The sequence below is a fragment of the Silurus aristotelis genome (genome assembly GCF_946808225.1).
Source record: "Silurus aristotelis genome assembly, chromosome: 9".
Taxonomy (NCBI): domain Eukaryota; kingdom Metazoa; phylum Chordata; class Actinopteri; order Siluriformes; family Siluridae; genus Silurus; species Silurus aristotelis.
This window is the reverse complement of record NC_139582.1, coordinates 4,587,954-4,599,602: the sequence shown is the minus strand read 5'-3', so window position 1 is coordinate 4,599,602 and position 11,649 is coordinate 4,587,954. Positions and strand designations below refer to the sequence as shown.

At 37.7% G+C, this 11,649-nt stretch overlaps 1 long non-coding RNA gene across 1 annotated transcript; it reads left to right on the top strand.

Annotated features, from left to right (window-relative positions):
* The first annotated feature begins 3,174 nt into the window (after positions 1–3,174).
* Positions 3,175–11,341, top strand: LOC310731502. Its single transcript, XR_014535235.1, has 3 exons — positions 3,175–4,270; positions 5,850–6,250; positions 9,809–11,341. It is a non-coding gene; the product is annotated as an uncharacterized lncRNA (long non-coding RNA).
* The last annotated feature ends 308 nt before the right edge of the window (positions 11,342–11,649 follow it).

Here is an 11,649-nt window from a genome sequence, read left to right as displayed (position 1 = left end):
GTCCGGTCCCAAATGAAAAGTCGTGAATTATAGAAGTCGCGAGTATCAAGGTTCCACTGTATATATTTTTACAAAGTCTTACTTTTAGAAAACACATTTTTCAATACTCAGTGTTCTTTTCTTTTTTCATACTAATCCAGACCCGCATACTTTTTCAAAATGCGTAGGAACACTGTTTTTCCCTTGTAGCTTTTTAGCATGCACCAACATCTACATTACTTACATGCTTGTTTATATTTTATTTTAATTTATTTAGATTTATGGCTTTGCATTAGGTCTGTACGGGGTAGCATTGCCGCCTCACAGCTCCCGGGGTCACCGGTTTGACCCTGTGTTCATTTTTGCTTTTCATGACCTACCCACGCCTGGAGGTGGATGCCTTCTCTAAATTGCCCCAATGCATCAATGTGTGACCAGGGATTCCTGTGATGGACTGGTGAAATCCCAACATGTTCTGCCAGAAAGCTCTCCTCTGACCCTGACAAATGTTTACTGAAGACAAATGAATGAATCAGACTCACACAGAGAGTAGAAAGGTATAAATGGGCTTATAACATATCAAACCAAGATGCCTTTATTGTTCTTTATATGGCTTGGAAATTTGTTCACAGTTTTCATTGTAACCGGTGCATGAAGGTAGGAATACTAATAAAGCGCATGAAGATATTGCACATGCGAGAACAATTGCACATTTGAATGCAGGAAGTACAAATGTGAAGGGCAAATGATAATAATAATAATAATAACGCACATTGCCCATGGAACTGGGGGAATTTTGTGCATTTATATTGCACATACTCACCTGAATATTGTACATGAATGAAAAAAAATATTACACATGATAAAGGAGCATGTATTTAAGGGATATGAGCAGAGCCAAACAGATAGTTTTGCATTATACACAGGGGGAGTAGGAGAGAATGTGTTTAAAGTCGACTGTAATGATCCTTAGGACTGTTCTGAGCCCTCTCTGAGGCTGTATTTGTTCTTTTTGAGCCAAATAGCCATATTCTTTCAGGAAGAGCAATCTGATACTTCAATTGCATTTGCTGTTCAGTTCAAAGTTTCAGTGGTGTTTGGTCTCTTCAAATAGCCACTACTCAGTTCTTTTGTTGAGCTTTATGCGGTTTAAAGCAGGTCAGGTTGCCACATTACTCCGGACTCCAATGCTCTGGTTGACTACAGCTCTTGAAAACATCTGGTCTGGGGAACTATAAATTGGCACTTGTGTGCAAGAAGGACTGGGGTCTATTCTATATTCCAGTGGCGGGCTGTGTATATCACACCTAGGCCTTCAGTGGCGTCATAATTATGAAAATCATCATAAAAATCTATAAAAATCGTCAATGTTTTAGAGAAATGCAGTATAACAGAGTGCTGCATCTAGGACTGGAATCTCCTACAGTGAGAATAATTGGCATTACTTAAACAAGATATCCAATAAACACAATTCAACAAATCTTTTACTGTAGTAACAGCTGCACCACCCACATACATCATCTATAGCAGAAACAATAATATTAACCTTATTAAATGACCGAGGGGTTTCTGGGTTTCTGTGCATCTTTTCTGTGCATTACAGTTTTCGTAACTATTTGAAATTATAGCAAATTTTGTGTCTTTGTGTAAATTCTACAGGAAAAGTGCAAAGATATAGATGGTTCATGAAAAAGCTGTGTGTATCTGCGGCCAAATCAATTTATTCTTTTGACATATTTAATCTATACGAATAGATTTGAGCTTCTGAAATTTGCAGCGGATGCGGTTTGATACCTCTGACTATAACATGCTCTCCGACCATCCAAAGGACATGAACAACGTGTTTAGCCTGCTAGATGGCCTCAAAGTGAAAATAAAAACGCATTCTGGTCGGTTAAACCAACAGCTTTAGGCAACATTGAGTTTATGGTAAAAAAGCAACATGTGAAATCTGATGATTGGATAGAAGAGAGTATAGAGATGAAGAGAATATTCATATTCATGTTAAAAAAAAATGAAAGTCAGTCATTGATTCTGGTAGAGTTTAGGCCAGCAGAGAAGGCTTTGCTGGTCCCGATGGCCTGCCAATGCTATATTATATAGTAATGTCTTTATTTATAATTTTATTTGTATAGTTTTTTTTTTTTTTTCATATTTCTATAGCACCAGCACACCATGAAAAATTTCTTGTACATTCAACCCAAGATATTTGGCAACGAAGATGATTCTGGTTCCTAAATTTTACCCAGTGTTTCTGGAATAGGCCTGCAATTTACACTAATATGACAAAGTAATGCACTTGTTCAAAGCTTTGCAAATCAAAATGAATTGAATTGAAATAACTGTTTTTTGTTTTGTTTTTCTCAATAATGCTAGTTATGGTTCTCGTTTTTACCCATTTTAACCAAAATTGTTAATTTGTCAGTGTCCACCCATGACCTAGGTCTCCTAAGTCACACATCAGCTACAAACCAAAGTTCTTCTGAGAGACACCTGATGCCAACCACGGCTTAGAAAAAAAGCACTAACTGCCCTCTTCTACATGAATGAGTTTGAATCTGTGATTTGTTATGTCCCTGATTAAAAGAAATGACAGAGTGGGCCATCACTCCCACCTCGACAGCACAACCATTTTACACTCTCTTTAATGTCTTATCACATACAGCTTTGGAATCAAGAGAATATTTCGCTATGACAGGACAAATTCTTTTCTGTTCCATTCAGAAAGCTTTTTTTGTCAATTTATACTCATGGGTGTGGAGTAGAGTTATGGACAGGGCTGGGTATTCCATAGCCATTTACACCCGCAAAAAATTGCGCCAAGTCATTCTCTCTTTCCAGACAGGTTGATAAATCCCTCCTGCATCCTACTTGCCTACGCCAGGGACTGTTATTTCAGAGAGAGGAAAAAAATGTGCCACAGAAATAAAGTACCTGCTAGTTTGAGATACAAGTGTGTGCCATATAAAAGGTCACTGGGTAACTGGCTCATTTTATAATATGACAAATAGTTGATGAAGTCGTGCAAATTTTTCAAACTCCAGAGACTCTTTCAACTGTATAATCAACTCACACATCTCAAAGTTTTAATCACATCCAGGATTTTTTTGGTCTCTGAATGACTAATGAAAAATAAAGCATGTAGCATGACTCATAAAAGGTTAATTGCTTATTGCAATTTTGATAACAAATACAGTACATTTGCAAAATAAATAATGATGATGATGGTTTTGGGTTAACTAATGCCAAAAGAGCTGTTCGTTTTCTGGCTTGCAAATTTTGTAGAATTGGGTTCACTGTAAAAGCTTTCTTCTATCTGTTTTCATGAGTGTAATTAACTTTGGTACTTCTGTTAAACAAAATATGAACTAGCAGTCTTTTAGAATTAAAACCCACCAGTTCCCCCCCCCCCCCATCACTGAGATAATATTCTGTATTTGTGTGTCTTTGGAGTTTGTATGTGAACAGTTTGATTATTATTGTGTACATATCTGGCCATAGATTTTCCAATCAATCAGCTCTTGGAAAGTAAGAAAGCTAGGGTCAGAGCAAAGGGTCAACCATGATACAGCAGCCCTGGAGCAGAGAATGTTCAAGGGCCCCAAGAATGTTAGCTTGGCAGTACTGGGACTTGAACCTACAACTTTCCGATCAGTAACCCAGAGCCTTAACTAATGAGCTCCCACTTTTCCATCTGGTTAGTGAAAACACTGATATATGATTGGTCAAATCCTGGTCATGTCCTGCCCCTTGTTTTATAATTTAATCTAAGTCTTACTGTCCCTAGATTTTAGTACCAAAATAGATCATACGTTTAAATTGTACTCAATGAACTAAGATAAACATCAGCTGTATTTTATTGCTTATTGTTACTTAATTATTTCCTGCCAAATTTATGTCAATGGTTCCCATTCTGAGGCTAAACATTGACCTGTTCAGATATTTATTGCTGTAAAACAAAGAAAGCTCAATTCTCATATGCAGATAAAATGCATTACTAAAACAAAAAAAAAAAGATGCACCTTTTTTTTATTTTTAGAAATGTACTATTTTGTTTTATACAAAAGTGGTTGTTACGAATTTTTTATATATGTCTTGGGAATCGAGCAGTTCTGCTAAAAAGTTCAGTCAGGAAAAAAGTAGAGAAAGTAGACACAGACCAGGCAGGTGGTAATCTCTTATTTATTGACAGAAAAACCAAAGTATAAAGAAAATAAATAATCGTATAAAGTATAAAAAAAATTTACACTACAAAAAGAGTGTCGTATTCGAGGTAGAAAAGTAAGTTACAGTGAGGAAAATAAGTATTTGAACACCCTGCTATTTTGCAAGTTCTCCCACTTAGAAATCATGGAGGGGTCTGAAATTGTCATCGTAGGTACATGTCCACTGTGAGAGAAATAATCTAAAAAAAATAATCTAGAAATCACAATATATGATTTTTAAACTATTTATTTGTATGATACAGCTGCAAATAAGTATTTGAACACCTGTCTATCAGCTAGAATTCTGACCCTCAAAGACCTGTTAGTTTGCCTTTAAAATGTCCACCTCCACTACATTTATTATCCTAAATTAGATGCACCTGTTTGAGGTCGTTAGCTGCATAAAGACACCTGTCCACCCCATACAATCAGTAAGAATCCAACTACTAACATGGCCAAGACCAAAGAGCTGTCCAAAGACACTAGAGACAAAATTGTACACCTCCACAAGGCTGGAAAGGGCTACGGGGAAATTGCCAAGCAGCTTGGTGAAAAAAGGTACACTGTTGGAGCAATCATTAGAAAATGGAAGAAGCTAAACATGACTGTCAATCTCCCTCGGACTGGGGCTCCATGCAAGATCTCACCTCGTGGGGTCTCAATGATCCTAAGGAAGGTGAGAAATCAGCCCAAAACTACACGGGAGAAGCTGGTCAATGACCTGAAAAGAGCTGGGACCACCGTTTCCAAGGTTACTGTTGGTAATACACTAAGATGTCATGGTTTGAAATCATGCATGGCACGGAAGGTTCCCCTGCTTAAACCAGCACATGTCCAGGCACATCTTAAGTTTGCCAATGACCATTTGGATGATCCAGAGGAGTCATGGGAGAAAGTCATGTGGTCAGATTAGACCAAAATAGAACTTTTGGGTCATAATTCCACTAAACGTGTTTGGAGGAAGACAAATGATGAGTACCATCCCAAGAACACCATCACTACTGTGAAGCATGGGGGTGGTAGCATCATGCTTTGGGGGTGTTTTTCTGCACATGGGACAGGGCGACTGCACTGTATTAAGGAGAGGATGACCTGGGCCATGTATTGCGAGATTTTGGGGAACAACCTCCTTCCCTCAGTTAGAGCATTGAAGATGGGTGGAGGCTGGGTCTTCCAACATGACAATGACCCGAAGCACACAGCCAGGATAACCAAGGAGTGGCTCTGTAAGAAGCATATCAAGGTTCTGGCATGGCCTAGCCAGTCTCCAGACCTAAACCCAATAGAGAATCTTTGGAGGGAGCTCAAACTCCGTGTTTCTCAGCGACAGGCCAGAAACCTGACTGATCTAGAGAAGATCTGTGTGGAGGAGTGGGCCAAAATCCCTCCTGCAGTGTGTGCAAACCTGGTGAAAAACTACAGGAAACGTTTGACCTCTGTAATTGCAAACAAAGGCTACTGCACCAAATATTAACATTGACTTTCTCAGGTGTTCAAATACTTATTTGCAGCTGTATCATACAAATAAATAGTTTAAAAATTATACATTGTGATTTCTGGATTTTTTTTTTTTAGATTATGTCTCTCACACCCCTCCATGATTTCTAAGTGGGAGAACTTGCAAAGTAGCAGGGTGTTCAAATACTTATTTTCCTCACTGTATAGTTAGTAATGGTGAGAAAATGATGGAAACCATGAGATAGATAGATAGATAGATAGATAGATAGATAGATAGATAGATAGATAGATAGATAGATAGATAGATAGATAGATAGATAGATAGATAGATAGATAGATAGATAGATAGATAGATAGCGCCCTCTGTCTAACAGTTCCACAGAGCACTGACAAGTACGTTGGCAGCTTCTAATTGATGTAAGCATTACATAAGAAACTCCAAAACGAAATAAGTAAAGAATAGCATAAAAAGAGAAACTCAGCAAAGTGTACATGAGGAGCAGTAAGTTTTATGGAATTTAAATAGAAAGCTTGCAATCAAAAGAAATTTGTTTTTGAATACAAAGTGCATTAATTGCAACTTAGCATCCTCAGACATGCCACCGAATGTAAAGTCAAGTCAAGTCAAGTCAAGTTTATTTGTATAGTGCTTTTCACAACAGACATTGTCTCAAAGCAGCTTTACAGAAAACAACAGTGAAGGTGAATGGTGTGCGTTTGTCCCTGATGAGCAAGCCGTGGCGACAGTGGCAAGGAAAAACTCCCTTAGATGATATGAGTAAGAAACCTTGAGAGGAACCAGACTCAAAAGGGAACCCATCCTCATATGGGTGACATCAAGAGTTTGGTCATGAATCTTTCAACAATACAGAACAATTTGTGATCATCATAGATCCAGCATCAGCTTCTCCATGCCAGGGCCTTTAAACACTCGGCATCTACTTCTCCATGATCATCCATAGGTCCATAATCTTCACGAGGTGGGACGTGACTGGAGCTGGCCAAACCTCAGGATGCCTCGGGATGGGGAGAGAAAGAGAAGCAGTGGAGAGGAATTAGCGTAGCTGCTGTTCATGATATTAACAGCACAAGTTGATAATGTGCATGTGATCAGATGTTCTGGAGCACAAGGTTATGATGTGATGTGTGTGATGTGTGTTATGTGTAGGCTTTGCTAAAAAGATATGTTTTTAATCTACACTTAAACTGGGAGAGTGTATCTGAACCCCGAACACTGTCAGGAAGACTATTCCAGAGTTTAGGAGCTAAATGTGAAAACGCTCTACCGCCTTTAGTGGACTTTGCTATTCTAGGAACTACTAGAAGCCCAGAGTTTTGAGATCTCAGGGAGCGTGACGGATTGTAGCGTGTTAAAAGACTGGATAGATACATGGGAGCCAAACCATTTAGTGCTTTATAAGTGAGTAGCAGTAGTTTGTAGTCTATTCGAAACTTAATAGGAAGCCAATGTAGGGACGATAAGATTGGGGTTATATGATCGTATTTTCTTGACCTAGTAAGAACTCTTGCTGCCGCATTCTGAACTAACTGAAGCTTGTTTATTAATGATGCAGGACATCCACCTAGTAATGCATTACAGTAGTCTATTCTAGAGGTCATAAACGCATGGACGAGCTTCTCTGCATCAGATATAGATAAGATATTTCTTAGCTTAGAAATATTTCTAAGGTGAAAGAAGGCTGTTTTTGTAACTTGATTGATGTGATTTTTAAAAGATAAGTTGCTGTCTAAAATAACTCCCAGGTCTTTTACCATTGAACTAGTAGTTACAGAACAACCGTCTAAATGCAGGCTGAGATGCTGGAGCTTCTGTGTACTATTTTTTGGGCCGATGAGCAAAATCTCCGTTTTATCAGAATTTAATAGCAGAAAGTTATGGGTCATCCAATCTCTTATTTCTTCAACACACTCAGTTATGCGAGCTAATTGAGCTGTATCGCCTGGTTTGGATGAAATATATAGCTGGGTATCATCAGCATAACAATGGAAGCTAATTCCATGCCTTCTAATAATATTTCCTAATGGAAGCATGTATATTGTGAAAAGCAGGGGTCCTAGAACTGACCCTTGTGGCACGCCATAATTTACTAGCATTATCCTGGATAGCTCTCCATTTAAATCTACGAAATGGTAACGATTGGACAGGTAGGATTTAAACCAGCTTAATGCCTGTCCCTGAATACCGATGTAATTCTGTAAGCGATCGAGGAGAAGATCATGATCTATAGTGTCGAACGCAGCACTAAGATCTAGTAAAACTAATAGGGAGATGTAGCCTTGGTCTGAAGCTAAAAACAGGTCATTAGTGATTTTAACTAGAGCAGTTTCTGTGCTATGATGGGGCCTAAAACCTGACTGAAACTCTTCAAAGATATTGTTCTCCTGCAAGTGGTTACATAACTGGGCAGCGACAATCTTTTCTAAAATCTTAGACATAAATGGGAGATTTGAAATTGGTCTGTAATTCGATAGCGTGTTTGGATCCAGATTAGTTTTTTTAATGAGGGGCTTAATAACTGCTAACTTGAGGGATTTAGGGACATGACCTAACGATAGTGAGGAGTTAATAATATTGAGAAGAGGCTCACCAGCTGTATATAACACTTCCTTCAGTAGTTTAGTGGGAATTGGATCTAACTGACATGTTGTTGATTTAGCTTTCATAATAGCATCATACAGCTCTTCCTGTCCTATACATGTAAAACAGTGTAGTTGTGGGGTTGTAAGTACGATTGTGTCGGGAGATGCTGTCAGAGGTTGAACTGCCACAATTGTTTTTCCTATGTTATCTATTTTTTCAGTGAAGAAATTCATAAAGTCTTCACTACTAAACTGTGATGGAACACATTTTTCAGATCCCTGATTTGTTGTTAATTTAGCGACTGTACTGAAAAGGAACCTGGGATTGTTTTTGTTATTTTCTATGAGTTTGCTCAGGTGTTTAGCTCTAGCAGCTTTTAGCGCCTGTCTGTAGCTGAGCATACTGTCTTTATACGCAATTCTAAATACCTCCAATTTAGTTTTCCTAAATTTACGTGTTGTTCTCTTTAGGGCATGCGTATGACTATTATACCAAGGTGCAGGTGCTTGTTCTCGAACCTTTTTTAACCGGATGGGGGCAACAGTGTCTAAAGTGCCAGTGAGGATAAGGTCTATGTTGTTCGCCATCTCATCAAGATGATCAGCAGTTATGGGTTTAATGTGAAACTGAGATAAATCAGGCAGGTTATTTATGAATCTGTCCTTAGTGGTTGGAATAATAGTCCTACCAGGTCGATACCGTTGTGAAACACGGTTAATCTGCTCTACCGGTAGTGTGTACAGTATGAGATAATGATCTGTGATGTCATCACTCTGGGGTAAAATATCTATATTAGTGACGTCTGCTCCGTGGGATATTATTAAGTCTAGTGTGTTGTTAAAACGGTGGGTTGGTCTGGTGACGTTTTGTTTAACTCCAAAAGAGTTTAGTAAATCGACAAATGATAATCCTAGGGCATCGTTTGCATCATCTACATGAATATTAAAATCTCCTACAAGCAGCACTTTATCAAAACTGATCAAGAGGTCTGAGAGAAAACAAGCAAACTCATGAAGAAAATCAGCGTAGGGCCCTGGGGGTCTGTACACGGTGACCAGAGCGAGTTTTCTATGCATGTCTGAAAGTACAATTTTAAGAACGAGCACTTCAAATGATTTAAAGCTGAATCCTATTCTCTGACTAACATTAAGAGAAGCACTATAAATGGTTCCTACACCCCCCCCCACGACCAGTCTGACGGGGCTCATGCTTATAAACATATCCTGACGGTGTCGACTCGTTTAGACCCATATAATCACCTGGTTTAATCCAGGTCTCAGTGAGACAGAGTGCATCAAGATTATTCTCTGTGATCATCTCATTTACAATCAGTGCTTTGGGTGCAAGTGATCTAATGTTTAAAAGACCGAACTTTAGAACTTTGTTGTGTTTGTTTATCTGGCATTTTTCAGTTTTAACTGCAATAAGATTATTTCTGGATCTTGTGTATGTAATTCTTGGTTTTACTACCCGAGGAATAGATACGGTTTCTATAAACTGGGCTGTGTGTGAACTTGTAACTATTTGGTCTGTAGTATGCGTGTTCTTATAGTTGAAGATAAAGGTAAAGTGTAGGTAAATACAGAGTTCGACTTCTGTGTACAGTCCAAACTACATTTTCACATAAAAGTTTGTGTAAGAATTATGGCCAGTAACTGCATATAAAAGAACCATGCCACATGTTTGTTTACTCACCCGATTTAACTTCACAGTAGTTTCACTTGCATATACACCCATGTTTTCTGCACAATTTGCTTTTTAATTGTTCTCTTTCCAAAGTCTGTCTTTTTACTATGTGTTTTGGATCTTTGTTGTTGTTTCTAGGTGTTTCGTTATATTTTCATTTTTTTGTACATTTGCACAATATTAAAAATATCCACACTTGCATCCACTTCTTGTTTCATTACATGACAGTCAGAATGAAGATGGTGATATTTGGGGTCCTGAACAGACAAGCTACAGTAGACAGGTTTTTTTTTTTATATACCGAAAGCTGAAAACATCCAAACTCACTAGAAATAACTAAATGTTTGGCTTACAAGACTGGGCAGGTCTAAATCCTCCCATAGAGAAAGCATATAGTGTTTTCTGAAAGGTGTGAGATCTTCAGTAAGAGAGTTTTTTGGCAAGTGGGAACAGGAGCTCATAAGGCAGAAGCTTGTCAACTAGTATTGTTTAATAAGGCAGTATATCCACATGATCGATATACTGAAGAACACAATGTCCCCATGCTACTCCTGACAAGTTGTCTGGTGTAATTGCTTGTGTTGCCTATGCCAGAGACTGTTAATTCAGCGAAAATTATTTGTGGTACTGAAATAAAATATCTGCCGTATTGAGATGTGCAATAGAAAAGGTCATTAGGTAACTAGGATCTTTTTATAATATGATTAATAGTCGACAAAGTTGTTGCAATTATTCTGATTCTAGAGAGTTTTTGAACTGTATAATCACTATACGACTAAACTAACACACCACAAAGTTTTAATCACATCCAAGAGTTTCCTGGATTCATAAATAAATGTTATTAGAAGCAAAGAAAAGAAAGCATTTTAATTTATCTTAAAAGAAAAAGAAGAATTGTAATCTAAGAGCTGCTGATAAAAAATTGCTGAATGACTGCAAAATGATTTAGGCCTTTTTCTCAAAGTATGGCAACATCTCCATATTCTGCTCACTTCACTTTTTCATTTTAATTATATACAGTTCAAATTACACAGTGAAATGAAACAGTTCTTCCAGGACCAAAGTTCTACATAAAACACAAATAGTGGTGCATGAATGACAAAAAACATGCACTCAGTAAAATATGACTCCAGTAAAAGTGTCCCTATTACCTTTCACTTGAGTAAAAGTAAAAGGTTTTAGCCTTCAAATGTACTTTAGTATCCAAATTACTATGATTTATTGAGGCTATATTGTTCCTATTAGCATTTTTGTTACAAGACTCTTGTTATTCAACTCAGCTCATGTGAAAAGACTCTAATGTGACTCTCACACCAATAAAATAATAGAATGATATTAATGAGTCAAACACTGAAAGATATCTTTTCAAATGATCATGCGCCCAACATTTTTTTTTCAACGACTGGAAAATCACACAAATAAGATCAGGAGATTCTTTCATCATTTATTCCTCTCAAAATGTTCTGCTTGCTGTTAAACTGACGCTGAACTGTATATTGGTGTTAAGTAGATACCACTAAGCATCAATCAAAACAAGTACAAAACAGCACGCGCTCTACCCTGATTGGTGGATTTCTTCGTGCTTGACCAGTTCAGTTTTTATCCACACTAAATAAAAAGGAACGACTGATTTAACAAAATATAGTTGAGAAAAAAGTAATCTTTTTAAATATGAAATGTAGTGAAGTTAATGTAAAAGTAAAGTAAAGTACAGATACT